General features: G+C 40.9%; 1 protein-coding gene across 1 annotated transcript in view; it reads left to right on the forward strand.

Annotated features, from left to right (window-relative positions):
- Nucleotides 1-1,267: 1,267 nt before the first annotated feature.
- The window catches only part of STAG1 (STAG1 cohesin complex component), a 421,265-nt gene continuing 403,872 nt past the window's right edge, over nucleotides 1,268-18,660 (forward strand). The window contains exon 1 of the mRNA XM_080804269.1: nucleotides 1,268-1,609. The gene's annotated coding sequence lies outside the window, so the exon portion shown is untranslated. The remainder of the gene's footprint in view (nucleotides 1,610-18,660) is intronic.

The following is an 18,660-nucleotide window of genomic DNA, read 5'->3' on the forward strand; positions in this document are numbered from 1 at the left end:
AACACAATGTGACTATAGATATTTCAAGATGGAGAGAGTATCAAACTGGAGAATTTGTAATCCCATTGCTTTGATCCCTGGAAACTAAATGAAGTTATCTTTTAGTATAGATTGCGCCTGGCACATTTAATAACAAGGAAAGCTGTAAACAGTCTTTGCAAAGAATATAAATCAACCGGAGATTAGTGCGTGTGCATGTTTAGGTCGGTTGCGACTTCCTCCAGTCAAACAGCCACACACTTTCTGCCCTTTTCGGGAAGAAACCAGAAATTGGGGTAATTTACTGGAGATTGGCTCTGAGGACTGTAAAGGAACTGAGCGATTCTAAGGCAATATTAAAATAGAGCTGGCTCTAGCAACAGAGAATTTAGTCACAAATTGGGTTGATGAGCCGGGAGATTAAGGATTCACTTTTGTACTGAAAAGTTGTGAGCAGGTGAAAGATAGGAGCCACCTTCACGGAAACGCGCGGGTAGGAAGAGGCGACGTTCAAGGGCATATTTTGATCACGATCTCACGTTAGTCAATTCTCACGTCCATTTCACAGCCACTGAAAATAGTCCTATGCTGTGGGAAGAGAAATCGCATTCCAAAGCTGAGGCTGTGTTTTCCCGGTCTAGTAGCTACATTCCTTTTTCACTAACTATCCAATGCTGCCGCCTTATGCAAAGCCAGCACTAAGGAGTGGATCTGCTTTACAGAGGCAGGGACGACGCCAATCGGCCTGGGGCAGGCACTGTAGCGTCTAGATTGGCACGGGAGGGCCTGAACAGTTCTCGAAACCTTTTCACCCTTATTCGCGAAAGCGCCTTGCCAACAGTCAGTAATTAGTATAGCTAACACAATGCTAAGCTCAGAGACCCTCTTCAAACCCAGGAGAGGCGGGAGAAGGCTTTGGCTCCTTTACTCCTTCCCATTTCCGCAACGGGAGACCCAACGTCGGGTGGGGACAGCACGACTCAGGCGGAGCTGCAGAGATGCACTAGTCTCGAGACCTGGGGAGGGGCCTCGGTGAAGGGGCCGGGGGCGGGTCTCCCTCCCAGGTCTCGGAAAAGCTCCAAAAATGGCGGGCGGCAACTAGGCTAGCGGGGCGCGCAGGCGCCACCGTGGCCGTCCTTCCGCCAGCCTCGGGCGGCCCAAGAACCATCTACAAAGTCCTCACCGAGAGGTATCCGCTAATTGCGATTGGGTGAGCTAGGCTACGGCTCCGCGCGGGGGCGGGGTCTCCACGCAGCGGCCACGTTTCCCGCCCCGCTGGTGCGCGTGCGTGCAATCCCCACAGGAAAGCGTTTGCGCGCGTCCCCGCCGCGGCCCCCAGCTCGCGCCTCAGCTCCCTCCCTTTTCCGGGCAGGCCCGTCCCGTCAGCTAGGCAGTAAGCGTCGCGGCCAGCAGAGGGCGGTCCGGACCCAAGTCTGCAGCGGCGCCATTGGCGTGTGGAAAATGCCACCAGATGGCGGGTTAGGATTGCAGCTCCGTTGAAGGCGCGGCCCCCGCTCCCGAACCCCCGGCGACCACCCCGTAACAACCCCCCCACATCGGGAATAACACACCGGAGACTTTTGGGGGGAAACTAGGTCGACGGCCGGCGGCGCCCGGATGGGCAGCTGAGGTGAGTGCGGGCGGCGGCGACGGCGGCGGGGGGCGGGAAAGGGGGAATGCGGCGGCAGCGGCGCGGGGGCTGGAAGCGCGGATCCAAGATGGAGGCCGGGCCAGAGCGAGAGAGCGAGGGAGCGCGGGCGAGGAGCGAGCGGGCGGGCGGGCCGGGCGCGGGCCCCGCGCGGGGGAGGGAGGCCGCGCGGGCCTGTGCGGGGCGCGGCAGTCGCTGGTTGTCCGGGCGCCCGGGGGGGCGCCTGTGGGCGCGGCGGGCACCCCGGAGCCCTCGTTCCTCCCCACCCCTCCCGCGGGCCCGAAAATTCTGCCCCCGCCTGCTCGGGCACTACAGCGACGGGCGCGGAAGCCTTTGTGGCGCGCTCGGGCCCGCCGCCAAGCCCGCCCTCCGCCCCCCCGCCCGGACTCTCGGGACTCGCCCGCGCCCGCTGGGGCCGGGCCGAGGCGGGCTAGTGCGAATGCCGTCCGCCGCCCTGCGTTTCTGCGGTGTTTTAGCGGCGTCGTCGTCACATGACAACGAGCTCGCCTCCGTGGAGGGGACTGGGGGTCGCTCGGCGTGGCGGCCGGCCGAGGCTGCTGCTTGGTGGGGTGGGGCAGGGGGTTGGCGACTCGGGGAGAAGGGGCGTCGAAGCCGGGCTTTCCCGCTATCTGCCTTCCCCGCCCCCGACGGAGGCCTCCCTGTGAAACGTGTTCAGGCCAGAGCACTGCCCCGCTAGTTTGCCAATTCCCGGGGAGAGGAGGCCAATAAAAGTTGTTTTCCCTCCTTTCTCGGGGTGGGGGCGGGGTGAAGAGCTGGGAAACTGGAGTGCCTGGAGTTGGATCTGGGCCTTGATTGGAGGGTCTGTACTGGGTGCTTCATGTGTGCTCTAGGGACTGAAAAAAAAATTTCAGGTCTTAGGATTGTCACGTCACCCTTTCTACCCACATTTGAAATGTTATCGATTCTCTTCACATTGCAGAGAATCGTGCCCGGGGCGTATAAATCGTGGGATGGTTTCGGAAGCTTATAGACCCAAAACAATGCTGTATGTGACGATAGCGAATTATTTGCTGTTAAAGTTCTTGTTAAGATGATGAATATAGTTTATTCCTAATTGTGGTCGTGACTAGAAAGGAGTATATTTTGCATCATCTTAGGAAATACAGTGTAAAAGTATTTGAATTGGTATAGAGAAAGTTCAGTGATTTGCGATTTATGTGGAATTTGAGTATGACTCTACCTTTTAGTTTTCCGTGTGTTTTTAAGAAAACTGCAAATTTTGATGGTGATATACCTAGGAAAGTATCCACAACAGTGAAACTAAAAATGGTTTATTGTATATATATTGTACTGTATTTTCATATTTATAGTGATAATATCAGATTTTTTAAAAATTGCAGAAGGGGGGATATATTGAAAGATCCGGAAAGGTTGTTTATTTGCTTTTGATTTTTGTGAACACTTAAAACACAAATTGTTTGCTTTCTAAATAAAGTTCTGGAAAACCTACAGGTGTTCTAATTTTTTTTTTCTTTATATTTTTTAGAATGTATTTTAAATTTATTTAAGTGATTTACCAGTGGTTGTTTTTACAACCCAACCAGCTACTTTTGAGTGGAAATTTCTCAGTATCCACTTTAGTTTTTGATGTTCTTACAGCTAGGAGATACTGAAATAGATGGGAAATATGGGAAATTATGTTACTTGGATTTCTTTCCTTGGAGACAGTAATATAATTACTGTTGATTTGAATGGCTCTTTCAAAGCCTTAAGGAGGGCTGTGGTGTAGGGGAAAGAGCCCTGGACTGAAGTTACTTTAATAAACATTCCCTAAGTTTGTCATCTTTTTGGGGTGTCACTCTTTGAGCTTTACTTTCCTCATCACTAAAATGAAGGTACTAAATTATATGATAGTTGTTTAACAAGATCTGTATGAAAAAGCCCTTTTTAATTGTTAAAACTTCAAATATTTTATGCAGTTTTCACCTTTCCCCCTTGATTCTGGATCTGTATATCTTCATAATCAGTTCTGTGAGGAGGTCTAATGCACCATGAGGAAAAAAATGCATCTCTTTTTAGCCTGGGTTCAGGGGTACAAGAGCATCTGGCTCTAGGGGTCCTAAACAGACTAGGTCTAGGCACTTGCTGCTGACAAAATCCAAAGGCTAAGAGACAAAAGGTGGTGAAACAAGTTTATTTCAGTGAGGCAAACACTGGGAGAACTGTTTCTCCCAAATGCTAAAACTTCTAGGTTTCCGTAAGGAAAATGTGAATCAAAGGGGGATGGGTACATGCAGAGGGGACAGTGAAGGTCAAGTCAGTCATTGTCCTAGAGTTCATCACGTGGGGTCTTGGTGGCTCAGGGCAGTCCTTATTGGTTGTGGGTGTAGTTTTGGTTCTTATCAGGGGATGCTTTGCTGGTAGGGTGTTTTGCCTGATTTAAGAGAGGAGCCAGAAAGAGGAGCTTAATTAATAAGAAAGTACAGACTGAGGCAAAATGGAGGTCAAAATGGAGGCAGCTGAAGTCCTGTTACATCTTCCCCTTTTTTCCTTTGCTGCTTGGTCCTGTAGTGAGGGAGTGTATTCATTTTCTTTTGATGTATAGCATAGTACAACTAATTTAGCAGCTTAAACAACACCCAGTTACTGTCTCACAGTTTCTGTAGGTGAGCAATCTGGGTACTTGGTAGCTGGACTTAGTAGCTGGAGATGTAAAACATCTCACCAGATCATCTCATCAAGATGTCAGCTGTGTCTACAGTTTTTATTTGAGGTTTAGAGTGTTTTTGCAAGCTCAGTACTTGTTGGCACAGTTAGTTTTCTTGAGGCTGTTAAGTCCCTCTTTTTGCTAGCTTTTGGTTAGTTTACCACTAGTCCACATAAGCAGTTCCCGTATGATTATGGTTATAGTTCCCGTATGATTATGGTTACTTTTATTCAGACAAGCAGGAGCCAGTCTCCTTGACTTCCTCCATCTGTGACCTCTAAACTCTCCTTTAAGACCCTTTTTTAGGGGCGCCTGGGTGGCTCAGTGGGTTAAGCCTCTGCCTTTGGCTCGGGTCATGATCTCAGGGTCCTGGGATCGAGCCCCGCATCTGGCTCTCTGCTCAGCAGGGAGCCTGCTTCCTCCTCTCTCTGCCTGCCTCTCTGCCTACTTGTGATCTCTGTCTGTCAAATAAATAAATAAATAAATAAAATTAAAAAAAAAAAAAAAAAAGACCCTTTTTTAAAGCTCATCTGGCCTGGTCAGACCCACCCAGGATAATTTCCTTTTGGGCCATTCCACTGATTAGGGACCTTAAATACATATGCAAAATCTATTTGCCTTATAACAACCACTGGAGTGATGGTATCCCATTATATTTACAGGTCTCCCCACAGTCAAAGGGAGCGGAATTTACAGGGTGTGGGTCATTGAGGGTTCTTAAAATTTTGTCTGCCATTGGGAAAGAAGTATTTTTACTTTTGCCTTTTTAGAACCTGGATATATGTAGGAGCAGAGCACAGAAGGAGAGCAATAACCGATGTGACAAGTTACTTATATGTCTTTAAACCTTTCCTTCCCATATTTCCTGGTATCTCACTTTAAGTGCCTCTATGAAAACATTTTATTGCATTTAGAGGAAATTAAAAACTACAATTATAGTAAACTTTAGGTAATAAGAAAGGCAATAGGAGGTTATGTAATTATCATTATTCCTTGATACCTATTTTAGCTGTTTTAGAGATAGATTGAGTCTCATAAGGTAAGAGGTTTTAAAGCTCAAGATAACACTCCTATTAAGTGACAGGTAGGTTCACACTCATTGTACCAGGCAATTGTTGTGGTATGATTAGTCCACAGTTTGTGAGGAAGAAATTCTTATGAAAAAGAATAGTTATTTGAAAGGGTTAGAGTAGGGATATTATTGGTTGAACAGAGAAGATAGCAGAAGTTGGGTCATGGTATGTGGGATGGTTTGAGTCTAAGAAAAATATTTTCAAGAGGAGGCAATTAGTTTTAGTTAAGGATATCAAGCTTTAATAAATATAACAAGGATGAGGTGCCTGGGAGGCTCAGTCGTTAAGCGTCTACCTTTGGCTCAGGTCATGATCCCAGGGATCTGGGATCAGCCTCCCATCGGGCTCCCTGCTCCATAGGAAGCCTGCTTCTCCCTCTCCCATTCTCCCTGCTTGTGTTCCCTCTCTCACTGTGTGTTTCTCTCTCTGTCAAATAAATAAATAAGTAAATAATCTTTAAGAATATAACAAGGAGTTAAAATTGTGAGGGAGATACAACTTAATAGAGAGGGGATGGATATAGTGTATGAGCTTGGTTAATCTTTGTTAACTGAATAAACATATAAATCTTTGGAATTAAGATGTCTCTAGTTACTGTGACACTCCTTAGGGAAGGGTAGAAAGCAGAGACCTAAAAGTATACTCTTGTATGAGGCCTAGAGTGAGATGAATCTTGAGATGGGAATTATGTCTCTAGAGAAGGAGTGGTCAGTTTTCTGTCATTTCAGTAGTTAAGAAAGGGTGGGATCCCAGCTTTCTGTCTTAGTGCTGAGAGAAACCTTGTTTTATTGAGAAATGTGATTATTTTGAAGTGAGCTTTAAGTAGGTCATAGATCAGTTGGTTTTGTAGAATCTTTTCTCCATATAATTCACCCTATTGCTTCCCTCAGGTTTCTTTCTTTTCCCTCTTCTGATTCTGTTTTTGCCAGTTTATGCTGGAAGGACATCTCAGGTCCTACTTTCATAAAATACATTCCTTTGTGTCATGGTCCTGAATGGTGCCCTAATAAGTTGCCCAGATGTCTCTATAGAGTTTTGCTGTAACGAAACAGCTATAAAAATGACTTTTAACTTGCTAGAAGCATACAGTTAACAAAAATAATTTATACTGTGACCCACTATAAGCATATACACAATGGAAATAGAAGTTTCATGAAGTAACATTTAACCTTTATGCAGTGCCCTCTGATATTTTCTCATTTTGTTTTTTAAATTAAGAATGTTGGTTGCAAAAAAAAAAAAAAAAGAATGTTGGTTGCAACTCACCTAAGTGATACCATGAATCAGAGTTGGAAAAGCATTGAACTTTGGTAATCAGAATAGTACAGAGGAAAACCATAAGAAGAAATAATTTCACTTCTATCAAATTGGTAAACATTAAGCATTCTGATAATATCAAGTATTGGTGAGAATGTGGAGAAAGTATACTCCCATTTTTGGCAGGAATATAGATTCACAGCCATTTTGCAGAACAATTCGATTTATCTAGTAGGTTGAAGATAACATGTGAATAAAAATGTTCACAGTAACTTTGCTTGCAGTAGCCAAAATTTACTTTTTGTTTATTTCTGAAGATTTAATTTATTTATTTGTCAGAGAGAGCGCGAGAGAGTGCGTGTGCATATGGCACACAAGCAGGGGAGGGGGTGGCAGGCAGAGGGAAAAACAATGGGATTCTAGCTCAGAACCCTGGAATAATGACCTGAGCCAAAGATAGACGGTTAACCGACTGAGCCACCCAGGTGTCCTACTAGCCAAAATGGTGGTAGAATGAATAAAGAAATGGTGGTTTTCGAGAGTCAAAATAACCTTGATTCCTAGGTTAATTTCATGTTGTCACAGAGTATTATCTTTTTTATATTTAATTTTAGGGATTTGGGATATTATTGCTTTGTAGTGTTCTTTGGTTGTAATGTCTTTGTCAGGTTTCAGTGTAATGATTATGATGGTCTCAAAAAATAGGTTGGGAGGTGTTCCTTTATTTACTGAAAGAATTTGTTTAGCATTGATACTCTTAATTGAATGTTTGTTAGAATTCAGTGACACCGTGTAGACTTGGAATTTTTCTTTGTGGGAAGGTTTTTGGTAGTAGTCCAATTCAGTTTTGTTATTAGACGTATGGCTATTCAGGTTTTGTTTCATCTTGTCAGTTTTGGTAAGTTGTATTTTTAAAGATGTTTGTTTATCTCCTTTCATTTATTGATATAATTGTTTATAAGATTCCATTGTAATCCTTCCAATGTCTGTAGGCTCTGTAGTGATAGCTCTTCTTTAATTTCTTGTGTTGTTAGTACACTTTTTTTCTTGACCAGTATCATTCTTGGTTTACCAGTATTTTTACCTTTTCAGGTAATAACATTGCTAGTTTTCTCCATTTATCTTCTCTATCTCATTTGTTCTTTTCCTTATAATTTTCTGTCTTCCACATTTTTGCTCTATTTTTCTAGCTTCTTAAAGTGGGATCTTAAGTTATATATTTTAGACATTTTTTGTTTTTGTTTTTTAATTTAAGCATTCAAAACTATCACTTTTTCTGTAAGCATTGCTGTATTCCACAAATTTTGATATGTTGTATTTTTTGTTACTCAATTTGAAATAATTTCCAATTTGCTTTGTAATTTCTTCTTTGACATGTGGGTTACTTAAAAGTGTATGTAATTTTCAAATATTTGGGATGATTTTAGGTATCTTATTGATTTCTAACTTAATCTCCTTTTGAGGTCAGATAATATATTCTGTATGATTTTAATCCCTTTAAATTTATTGAATCTTGTTTTATGGTCTGTCTTGGTAAATGAACCTTTTACAGTTGAAAAGAATGTATTGTGCAGTTGTTGGGTGTAGTATTCTGTAAATATCAATTAGGTTAAGGTGTTCTGCTGGCCTTTTCAAATCATTTCTGTATTTGCTGAGTTTTTTTGGGGGGAGGAAGGGGTTATCGTTTTATCAGTTGCTGAGAGGTTAAAATATCCAATTTCTGTTTCATGCAATTGTCTTTTCCTCCTGTAATTCTGTCAATTTTTGGCTTGTGTTTTGAAGCTGTGTTATTAAGCACGTACAATATATAATATGTCTTCCTGATGAATTGATCTTTTTATCATTTGAAATATTTATCTTTCTGGTGATACTTTGTTTTTGGGTCTACTTTATGTGGTGTTGATACAACTACTTCAATTTTCTTGAGCTTACTTTTCTCATTATATATCTTTTTTCACTGATTTACTTAAAAACTCTTTTTCTTTGTGTTTCACTTGTACCTCTTTAAGGCAGCATACAGTTGTTTTTCTCTCTTTCTTTTTTTTTTTTTTTAAGGTTTTATTTTTCATTTGACAAAGAGAGAGACACAGCGAGAGGGGGAACACAAGTAAGGAGGGAGACAGACAGAGAAGCAGGCTTCCCCCTGAGCAGGGAGCCAGATGCAGGCCCATAATCCCAATCCTGGGATTATGACCTGAGCCAAAGGCAGACTTTAATGACTGAGCCACCCAGGCAGTCCTCTCCTTTTTTTTTTTTTTTAAAGATTTTATTTATTTATTAGAGAGAAAGCAGAGGCAGGGGAAAAGGCAGGCAGAGGGAGAAGTAGGCTAGCCACTGAGCAAGGAGCCCAGTGCAGATGCAGGACTTGATCCCAGGACCCTGGAACATGACCTGAGCAGAAGGCAGACGCTTAACCAACCGAGCCACCTAGGCATCCCATGTTTTGCTTTTTTCTGATAATGTGGAAGTAGAATCTCTCTTTTGTTTATAGTAAACATTGATTATGTGCTAATGCCTGTCGTGAATGGTTAGAGGCCTGAGATTTTATTGTACTTGAAGGCTAACAAGTTAACCTGCCACAGTGTAATGGATACTGGGAGGCATGAGGCTCCTTGATCAAAGAGAGCAGTGCACTACAGCAATAGCAGTAGTGGTAAGTGGTGGTGGTCATACTGCATAGTATCCTTTAGTGTTGTAGACTAATTGTCTCAAGACCATGCAGCTAATAAATGGCAGAATCAGCATTTGCATCTGATCTCTGAGCCCCAGTTTGCATACACTATGGTAGTATAAAGATAGGACATCTGCACATGCAGTGGGTTGGGTTACAGGAGATGAATCTTAAGCCTAGGAAAACTTGAGTCCTTATAATGGATAGTAAACATGGTTCCCCTTTTCTCTGGAGATGCTGTTTCTCTTTCCAAGACTGTTCACTATATAGATAGTCTTGAAAAGTTTGGGACAGAGGCATTCAGTGCCTCTGTTTTCAAGACATGCAGAAAAGTGAGAGACCCATGGAGAACTGTCTCCCAGAATTGCCTGATGAATTTTCTTAATTTTCCCTGTGTTGTTTGGGATTAAGTTTTCCTCGTATTTCTCACATGGCTGTAGTTTGGCTTTTCAGCTTTATATCTGTACTGTGCTTCTCTTTGAGTTTTATGCTTACAGCAAGTTGGATTACATACTTGTATCCTAGCCCATCTCCCCATGTCTTTGTTCTGGTGTTAATAAGTATAAAAGAAAATACTCAGTATTTACTGTGTACCAATTAACATTTTACAATAATAAAGCAACAAAACAAACTAATAGGAATAATGCGTGAAATGCTATGGAGGGAGTTAGGTTCAAGATACTTTGGAAGCTTAACTTGCAAAATTAAGGGGAGATGACTTTCTCCCTGTCAATTCACTCCAAATAATAAATATGTTTTGGAAGTGATAAGAGTCAGAAGAGTCCCTTTATTTTCTGATCAAAGTAACATTAATAATTACATATTACCTTTACTGTTTCTAGGCTCTCTGGCAAAATTTCTCTTCATAGTTGTTGAATTGTGTAAAGGCCCAGGTAGATGTTTGAGACACCATTGCCTGTCTTCTCAATCTGAGGCAGACAAAGTGTGCTTTATACATAGCCAAGCATGAACATGACCTTATTGTCTCTTTTGAGGTACTTGATTCCTTCTTTTATTCTAAAGCTCTGTTGACCCTTATTGTATCAGGTTAGTATTTTTCCTATCTCATTTACAGCACTGAGAGGTAGGCTTCTTCTGTTCTCTGGTAGCGATAGTATAAAGTAGCAAATATGCAGAAATTTTTATGACATAATGCAAGATATGAAAGCTAAAATTGCGTAAGTTGTGTTCTACTTTATTGTTCAAACTTAAACTACATTTTGGGAAGGAAATGTTTTACCGTGTATCTTGCATTGCTAAGGATAGTGAAAAAGTTCATATGTTTACACATGGAGGAAGCACTGTGACATGATCAATGTCTAAGAAAGCCATTGTTCAAGAGAGTTCCTGGCACCTGAGTCACACTGCCTGTGTTAAATTCTAATGCAGCCCCTTCCTAGGTATGTAAACTTGGGTGAGTTCGTTCTTTCTTTCCTTTTTTTTTTTTTTTTAAGATTTTATTTATTTATTTGACAGAGACAGCGGGAGAGAGGGAACACAAGCAGGGGGAGTGGGAAAGGGAGAAGCAGGCTTACTGCCAAGCAGGGAGGCCAATGCGGGGCTTGATCCCAGGATCCTGGGATCATGACCTGAGCCGAAGGCAGACACTTCACGACTGAGCCATCCAGGCACCCCACTTGGGTGAATTCTTTAATAACCTCTCTTACCTTCAGTTTTCTCATCTCTAAAATGGGAATAAAAGTATACTTCTGTCATGGGTTGTTGTAGAAGTTAAAGAGTTAGCTTTAAACTAATAGACTGTATTGCATTGCACATAAATTATAAGGACAGTAATCTTAAATTTAAAAGGTGAATAAAATTATATAGGTAAATAAGGAGGTTACTTTCCTGAAGGAAAGCATTTTAATTAATTGGTTCTTATCAGCACATAGAACTAGCAGTAGATTAAAACTTTATTTTTTTTTAAAAAGATTTTATTTATTTATTTGACAGAGACAGAGATCACAAGAAGGCAGAGAGGCAGGCAGAGAGAGGAGGAAGCACGCTCCCTGCTGAGCAGGGAGCCCGATGCGATGCGTGGCTCACTCCCAGGACTCTGAGATCATGACCTGAGCGGCAGAGGCTTTAACCCACTGAGCCACCCAGGTGCCCCAGATTAAAACTTTATTAATGAGAATGGTCAGAGGATGAGATGTTATGGTTAATTGAGATGAGGGTTATAGCTAGAGTTTTCTGCTTATTGTTAAACATATTTCAAAAGTTGAGCTCTTTTTTCTTTCTTAAGAATGTACTGCATCCTGGAAAGGTATTGTAATGTCTTTTTGATAATTGTGAAATTTTGATGGCTGTATCAGGATTATTATCTATAAATATTGGTTTTGCATATATAATTTTGGAAGTCTAGGAATGAATTTTGTCAAGAGCAGAATATATGTTTAAAGTTACCTCTTTGAGTAAGTTCCTAGATAAAATGAGAGATGACTGATTTTTCCTCTCATAAAAATGGGGTTACAGAGTACAAAACCCTGGTTAATCTACATTTTTAAGTTATGGATATTTAGTATTTTTACTTTTTAATAGGCTCCATGCCCAGGTGGGTCTTGAACTTAGGACCCTTACATCAAGACCTGAGGTGAGATCAAGAGTCAGACACTTAACTGAGCTACCCAAGCCCCCTATTTAGTATTCTATTTTATAAATGTAAAGGTAGCATGGGGTAGGAGAGAGAAAACTAGTGAAGGGCTAGAGACCTGAGTTTTAATTGTAGTTCTACCACTAATTAGCTATGTGTCTGTCTTTGAATCATTACGTCTCTGGACCTCAGTTTCTTCATTGTAAACTTAGTGTCTTGGACCTAGTTTCCAAAATTCCTGTAAGTTTTTTAGTACCTACTGAAATAACCAGGAAATCAGCTCTGATTAGATAATGCAGAGGTTTTTTTTTTTTTTAATTTTATTTATTTATTTGAGAGAGAGAGAGATGACAAGTAGGCAGAGAGGCAGGCAGAGAGAGAGGGGGAAGTAGGCTCCCTGCTGAGCAGAGAGCCTGATGTGGGGCTCGATCCCAGGACCCTGAGATCATGACCTGGGCCGAAGGCAGAGGCTTAACCCACTGAGCCCCCCAGGAGCCCCAATGCAGAGGTTTTTATTTGAAAGTCTTTAATTTTGAAAAACCCAAGTGCATTTTCAGTAGGCTTCTTTTGCCTTTGATCTCCCATTGGTTATTAGAAAAATTTGTGCTTTCTCCTAGCTGGTAAGTATACAGACCAAACTGTTAATATTTAGATAGTATTCATAGTTTTTGGTGCCAGCTGTGGGTGTGTATTTGCTTCTTTATTTGTTGAGAAAGAGGTAGATTAGCAAGTGTTTTTATATAATTTTATTTATGGAGAGTCATTCATAATTTATTGAAATCTACAGTAAGCCACACACTGTATATATGAAGACATTGTTGCTCTGTGTACAGAGAAAGCAATTTATGATTCAGAACTTAGGTGATACTTTCTCCACAAGTCCTTTCCTGATAACCCGATTCCTCATTCTTTCCTCTTCCTCCTTTCCTGATACTCAGGATTGGTTTGAGTGCTCTTTTAGTAGTAATGCTGTGCCAGTAATGCAGGGCTATTGTGACTGTGGAATTGGTGCTCTATATAAAGGTACCTGGCGAAGAGGGTAGGTGGCAGCTGAAATCCAGATTTTATTCTGCTTGACAGACTCCCCTTTTGCTTTTTACTTTTTTTTAAAAATTCACCTGTCTAGAGGAGGCCTTTTTCCCTAATTCTTATGAAAGAGTCTGTATATGCTAGCGTTAGTGTACCACTAAGACCACTAAGAACATTCTGTAATTTTTTTTTTTTTTCTAGCAGAGTTTTAGAGTAGATAATAAGTGACTTGAGGTGGTTTGTTGAAGTGAGCAAATACTTCCTGAAGGTGAATTTTGGAAGAAAAGTGAAAGCTAGTCAAGAATGGTATGGTGGAGTTTGGAATGCCATTTTAGGTGAATATAAAGGAACCAGGTTGTGATCTAGTGTGGACCAGTGGGTTCTCAAAGTGTGGTCCATGCACCAGCAGTGTCACTATTATCTGGAAGCTTGTTAAGAAATGCATGTTCTGGGGCACCTGGGTGGCTCAGAGGGTTAAGCCTCTGCTTTCAGCTCGGGTCATGGTCTTAGGGTTCTGGGATCGAGCCCTGCATCGGGCTCTCTGCTCAGCAGGGAGCCTGCTTCCCTCTCTCTCTCTGCCTGCCTCTCTGCCTACTTGTGATCTCACTCTCTCTGTCAAATAAATACAAAAAAAAATTCTTGAAAAAAAGAAATGCATGTTCTTGGACCTCTCCCCAGTCCAGCTGAATTAGAAATTTTTCAGAGACCAGCAGTTTTTAACAGGTCCTTCTAGTGTCTCTGATATAGGCTGATGTTTGAGAGGCACTACTATAGCCCACTTGTTGATGAAGCATTAGTTTAGTGTGTGTTCAGAGCATTGGTTACCTGTGGAGGAGTGATTAAAATACAGAGCTGTAAGTAGTGATGAGAGTTCCTAGTGTGCCAAACTGAAGAGTTTGAACTTTGTCTGTAGGCAGTGGCTGCATATTAGAATCACCTGGGAGCTTTTTTTTTTTTTTTTAAAGATTTTATTTATTTATTTGACAGACGGAGATCACAAGTAGGCAGAGAGGCAGGCAGAGAGAGAGAGGAGGAAGCAGGCTCCCCGCTGAGCAGAGAGCCCAACGCGGGGCTCGATCCCAGGACCCCGGGATCATGACCCGAGCTGAAGGCAGAGGCCCCAACCCACTGAGCCACCCAGGCGCCCCTCACCTGGGATCTTTAAAAATTTAACAGTGGCTTGGATCTATCCCAGATCAGCTCACGCCAAATCTCTCAATTTCTGATGCATAGCAAGGTTGTGTACTATGTATTTGTCAGATTTGGTTACTGATTATAATAGTTTATACAGTTATTGAGGATGTGTCAAATACTTTGTTAAGTAGTATAAAGTAATTAAATAGCACAGCATTCTTACTTTGGTATGTTCCCATTTCACAGATCAAGTAGAGAGGTTAAGTACCTTTTCCCAGTATTACTTAGCTGGAAAGTGGTAGGTTTGAATCCAGCGTTTTGTGACTCTAAAGTCTAATCTCCTAAAGCAAATCTTTTTTTATTTTTTAATTTAATTTTTTATTTTTTAAAGATTAATTTATTAATTTGAGAGAGAGAATGAGCAGGAGGGGCAGAGGGAGAGAAAGAATCCTAAGCAGACTCTGTGCTGAGGACGGAGTTGGCTGCGGGGCTTGATCCCATGACCCTGACCCTGAGATCACGATCTGAGCTGAAACCAAGAGTTGGAGGCCCAACCGACTTTGCCATCTTGGTGCCCCCAAAGCAGATCTTTTTTAAAACCAGGGTTCATGAACTTAGTAGATTGGAAAATATCACATCTTTATCTTCACTAACCTGTAAGTGAGATTTGGCATTTTGTTTGATTTTGTATGTGAGCAGCAAATCACAATTGTGCTAACAATACCTGTGATTTTGTTATCAATAGAAATAAGAAATATTTTCATATGAAATTACAGATGTTTCAGATGTCCCCAAAACCAGTTATCATAATCTGTACTTTAAAATCAGGCTAATTGTTAGATGCAGCTGTAGATCTTTTATTTACTGTGTTAGAGAAGCTTATATTACTATGTCACAAATTTGCTTCTTTAATTTGTTAATAATTAACTAATATGAAATGATTAATAGTTAATTCCTTTTCTAAGGGTGGTACCATTTGCTGAGAGAGTTTAGTGGGTAGCTTGATGTGTAGGGTGGAGAGGGAATGAGAAAATCCATTTGTTTGATTGTCTCTCAGAAAGAGATCCTCAGAGGCCCCCAGGTGGCTCAGTGGGTTGGACCTCTGCCTTTGGCTCGGATCATGGTCTCAGGGTCCTGGGATTAAGCCTCACATCAAGCTCTTTGCTCAGTGGGGAGCCTGCTTCTCCGTCTTCCTCTTCCTGCCTCTCCTTCTGTTTCTGCTCTCTGTCAAATAAATAAATAAAATTAAAAAAAAAAAAGATCCTCAGAGGTACTCTCTTCTTTCCCACTCTTTTTTGACTTATTAAATAGGACTGAACCTCAAGTTCTTCATTACACATCAGAGTTAATAGATAAAAAAATGCTTTGGGCCTAGAATGCTTTTTTTCTAAGAACCGATTTAAAAATTCAAGAAGAAAATGATATGTGTTATCTTACCAGGCACTTTTTTTTTTTTAAAGATTTTATTTATTTTTGAGAGAGAGAGTGCACACATGCATGCATGTGCACAAGTGGGGGGATGCGGGGAGGAGCAGAGGGAGAAGCAGACTGCCTGCCAAGCAGGGAGCCTGATGCATGACTCAATCCTAAGACCCTGGGATCATGACCTGAGCCAAATGGAGATGTTTAAGGGACTGAGCCACCCTGGCACCCTCACCAGGCATTCTAACTATCCCGTGGTCTGATAGTGTTGTTCAGTAGAACTTTTTGCAGTGATGTATATGTTTTGTATGTGTGCCGTCTGGTATGTTAGTTATTAATGAAACTGATGCAAAGAAGCAAAATAGTGTAATAGTAGTTAACAGCAATATAATAATACTAAGTAATAGCTACTAGGTTTTCTTATATATCAGACACTGTTCTAAGCATATTAATATGTTAAGTTATGTAATTCTTAAAGGTAACCCTGTGAAGTGGGTACTACTCTTAAGTCTTAGCTTGTAGATGAAGAAATCAAAGCACAGAGAAGTTCAGTGATTTTTTTCAAAGGTCACATAGCTAGTAATTAACAGAAGTAGAATTCAGATCTTGGCAGTTTGACTTCCTTTATGTTCCTTGTAATATACTCCTTTATCACTTTCCTCAAACCCATAGATGCAAATACAGAATACTGTCAGAAACAGATGTTAGAAGGAATTTAAGATAAATAATTTTGTTCTAAATATTATATAATATTTTATAGTACTTTGCCCTTCACTATTGAGTCTAATCATGAAGTGAATTTACTATTTTATTTCTTATAAGTAGACTTGTGTTAGATGTAGTAGTAGGTTATTTTTAGTTAAAGAACACTGATACTGTGAAACAGCAATTTAGATCCCCCCCCAGGTTAATTTAAAGCTAGGTTCAAAAATGAATATTAATATGGTTATTCTATTTACCGACACTAATTGCAGTGTATTTCAGAGGTCATTTTGTGATGAATTTTGGTTTTGTTCAGTGGATATTTGGCTTTCTCTAGTCAGTGTATATGAATAACTTTAAGCTATGTTACACTCAGTATGTTATGTCTGTGGAGGTCCAGAATGGGGAAGGTATCTTTTAGGGACAGAGTTCTCTTCTAAACCGTATTCAGAGCAAACTGGTGGTAAAGTGAGATTAAAGGGGGCAAGAGATGTGGCTTTTTTTTGTGGTGCCTGACTGGTTCAGTCAGTAGAGCATGAGACTCTTGATCTCAGGGTTGTGAGTTCAAGCCCCACATTGGGCATGGAGCATACTTAAATCGACAACAAAATGAAGTGGCATTTTTCATTTATCTGCTATAGGCATTGTGCTTGGTGCTCTGCATACATAGCCATCATTTATTGAATACGGGCTGTTTATCACACCTTTCTAGTGCTTTAGGTTTATTACATATGACATTTAATCTGTACATAATCCTTCAGAGAATATGTTGGTAAAGATATTTTACAAATGAGGGCTTTGTTAGGTTCTTCCTTTCCCTTCCATTCTCCTCCCCTCCACTTCAAGGGGAAACGATGGTAAATACAGGTGGGGAATGAGATGGAAGTGGTGCTGAAATTATCATTGATGTCAACTCACTTGGTTCTTAAGGTTCTCCAGTTATAAATTTGTTCATTTCATTTTGGCTAGATATTAGAAATAAGATAAGGTGTTTGTGCTCATGTGAGAGACAGTAATCAGGTAAACATAATCATATACTGATTATGCTATATTGATGCGTATATTAATAAATGCTATAAAGGGAATATATTAGTTACTGTGATGGGTAATAATGGGATACATACATACAGTCAGGAAAGACATTTTCCAGGACGTGAAATTTAAGCTGAGACATGCACAGAACTGGGCAAGAGTGGTCCAGGCACAAGGAAGAGCAAAAGCAAAATTTCTATAGCAGAAAGGGCTCTGGTATTTTAGGAAGTGAGAGAAGGCCATAGTGACTAGAGGGAGCATGATGCAGGGTGTTAGTGACATCACATGAGGCTTGAGGGGTAGACCAGAGTCTGGATTATGTAGGGTGTATTTTGTTATTAAGGGCTATAATGAGTGCAGATTTTGTTATAGGTGTGAAACTATTGGAGAGTTTTCAGCCGAGGAACCACTAGAGAACCACTCTAGTTCAGTGGTTCTCAACATGTATTTTGTTTCCCAGAGGTTATTTGGCAACATCTGCAGACAGTTCTGGTTGTTACAACTAACTGGGGGTGATGGTGTATAATGCTGGCATTAGTGGGTAGAGGCCAGGGATGCTGCTAAACATTCCCCAGTGCTCAGGATGGCCCCCTGCAATAAGGAATTATTACCCCAAAATATTAATAGGTTGAGAAGTTATGCTCCAGCTGCTATGTGAGTATTAGAGTGCAGTAGGGGTAGAATGGAGAGGAGAGGGTTAGGTTGTATTGGTGTCCAGGTGACAGGTGATAATGCCTTGGACTAAGGTTGTAATAGGGATAATAATGACATGTGTTCTGATTCCCTATGTGTTGTGGGGGTAGAGTAGGTGATGAGGGAAAGGGAGGAGTCAAAGAATGATTTCCAAGTTTCTGACATCAATAATTGAGAGAATGGTGGTGCTATCCTAAGATGCAGAAAATTGGAGGGAAGACCAAGAATGCAGAGTTGTGATTTTTAAAATCTTATTTCACAGAATCTGAGTTACCATTAATAGAAGACACAACACTATTTTACATACAATGAAAAAGAAACATATGCCGTAAAGCCTGTACAGCCTATAATTGGTCACAGCAACCACTCATTTGTTGAAATTTTTTATCTATTCTCAGAGATTTGACAGTTTCTTTTGCTTTTGCCTTCATTTGCACTGCTTGCATGTGATAGCTTGTCCTTTTGTATATATTTTGCAGCAAAATATAATCAGATTCATCTTCTTGCGGCTGTTCTCATATCCCGTAATTCACTTCATTGTTGCATTACAAGAAAACATGGACTTGGGATTACTGCTAGAAATAATGAATGTTTGATTTGATCATCTATTTTTGTACTTTTGTACATACTGACTCTTCATCTCAATGCCAAATTATAGAATATTTTTAAAGACATTTTAAAGGTATTTAAAGTCAACATGCATGAAACTAACAGTGCACATAACTCAGTTGATGTCATGGTGGACATCTATGACTGAGT

This window comes from Martes martes (genome assembly GCF_963455335.1).
Source record: "Martes martes genome assembly, chromosome: 1".
NCBI lineage: Eukaryota > Metazoa > Chordata > Mammalia > Carnivora > Mustelidae > Martes > Martes martes.